Here is a 2,500-nt window from a genome sequence, read left to right on the forward strand (position 1 = left end):
AGGTGGGACGTAAGCACCGTACGACGAGACTTTTCATTTTATATATATATGTAATATGACTTAGAGAGCAACGTTCCATGGTTCAGTAACAACGTCACTCAGCCACTTTAATTCTCCTCCTCTCTCACCATCATATATCGATACAAAGATTCATACTTCACAGAATTATTTCTGTTTGTAACTTTTCTCCTCCAACTTCTCTCGTAGAATATAACTTAGCGGTAAAGCACGTATACGCATGCTGGACATACCGTAAGAATATTCTTTTATAAGCTTCAACACCTCTGTAGAGACGCGTTACCAGAAGATAACGCACTCTACAGAACGCCAAAAGGACCATCGTGCAGCTACAAATAGCTTACAACCGATGGTCTCTGCAAGAATGGCTACTCCGTAAGTACAAGCACACACGCATCCAACTTTTGTCAAATACGTGCACACAGGTCACCAGCTTCCCGACTAAGGGGAAGCTTGCCACGTTAACGGTCATTACGTCCTAGACTTCGACCCGCGGCGCAGCAGTGTAGAGAAAAAACCAGTACGAGAACGGAGGAACAGTCGAGAAATAGCGTAAAATACACTAAGACTCGAGGAGCGGTGACTGAATTCTCAACCGAGGCCGTAGAATAGCCACGCGCCCAGCGCTGTTCCGACCGAACCGTCCGGCTCGACGCTTCTCTTATAGATACCAAGGGGCCGGCCGGAAGGCCGGCGCCGGTCGGGCTAGCGGCCGCGCGCTTATGGTGCAAAACCTCCGTAGCAACGTACCGTTCGGAAGGGACGCTGGAACTTAGTCGCTCGCACGTTCAATAACTACTATATAAAGGCGATATCCAACCATCGAAATATTTTACCACAAGCATTATTAACATATTATAAATGCATTTTTACCAAAAAATTAATTTTTTTTTTCACCGAAAAATTGCATCAGTAAACATACAGTTTTATCGACTATGGACGAAAAATAACTTTATAATCGATTAAAACACGTTAAAATAACACGAAATATGTAAAAAGATATATACCTTGTAACATTAATTAACGAAAAAATTGCAAAAATATCCCAGTCGTATCAGTCCGACGGAAGCTAATTTTTCAAAAAATTCGACAAAAATGTTTAATCCGATTGTATTTAATAGAGATATAACGATCCCTGTCAAAAAAATTATACCTTATAACGCTTTTTAACGAAATAACTCGAAATAACCATTTCGGACTTTTCGCACCGGCCGAACTTCTTCAAAGTCCCAACGTCCCGTCGCATAGTTCCGTTTCTAGAAAACGTTCCAGCGACCAAATAAACGCTTAATCCCGACGTAAAACGTCGAGATACGTCCATTTGTGCAAAAATATTCCTACCTTGTAACACTTTTAAGCGAGATAACTCGAAAAAACGTGTTCGATACGGAAATTTTTCAAAGTCCCAACGAAAAAATCGAAACTTTGTAGAAGGTCTTGGGGACGACATAAACGCTTAATCCCGACGTAAAACGTCGAGATACGTCGATTTATGCAAAAATATTCCTACCTTGTAACACTTTTAAGCGAGATAACTCGAAAAAACCTTTTCGGTCTTTTCGCACCGGCCGAACTTCTTCAAAGTCCCAACGTCCCGTCGCATAGTTCCGTTTCTAGAAAACGTTCCAGCGACCAAATAAACGCTTAATCCCGACGTAAAACGTCGAGATACGTCCATTTATGCAAAAATATTCCTACCTTGTAACACTTTTAAGCGAGATAACTCGAAAAAACCTTTTCGGTCCTTTCGCACCGGCCGAACTTCTTCAAAGTCCCAACGTCCCGTCGCATAGTTCCGTTTCTAGAAAACGTTCCAGCGACCAAATAAACGCTTAATCCCGACGTAAAACGTCGAGATACGTCCATTTATGCAAATATATTCCTACCTTGTAACACTTTTAAGCGAGATAACTCGAAAAAACCTTTTCGGTCTTTTCGCACCGGCCGAACTTCTTCAAAGTCCCAACGTCCCGTCGCATAGTTCCGTTTCTAGAAAACGTTCCAGCGACCAAATAAACGCTTAATCCCGACGTAAAACGTCGAGATACGTCCATTTATGCAAAAATATTCCTACCTTGTAACACTTTTAAGCGAGATAACTCGAAAAAACCTTTTCGGTCTTTTCGCACCGGCCGAACTTCTTCAAAGTCCCAACGTCCCGTCGCATAGTTCCGTTTCTAGAAAACGTTCCAGCGACCAAATAAACGCTTAATCCCGACGTAAAACGTCGAGATACGTCCATTTATGCAAAAATATTCCTACCTTGTAACACTTTTAAGCGAGATAACACGAAAAAACCTTTTCGGTCTTTTCGCACCGGCCGAACTTCTTCAAAGTCCCAACGTCCCGTCGCATAGTTCCGTTTCTAGAAAACGTTCCAGCGACCAAATAAACGCTTAATCCCGACGTAAAACGTCGAGATACGTCCATTTATGCAAAAATATTCCTACCTTGTAACACTTTTAAGCGAGATAACTCGAAA

The sequence above is a fragment of the Bombus affinis genome, unplaced genomic scaffold (genome assembly GCF_024516045.1).
Source record: "Bombus affinis isolate iyBomAffi1 unplaced genomic scaffold, iyBomAffi1.2 ctg00000082.1, whole genome shotgun sequence".
Classification (NCBI taxonomy): domain Eukaryota; kingdom Metazoa; phylum Arthropoda; class Insecta; order Hymenoptera; family Apidae; genus Bombus; species Bombus affinis.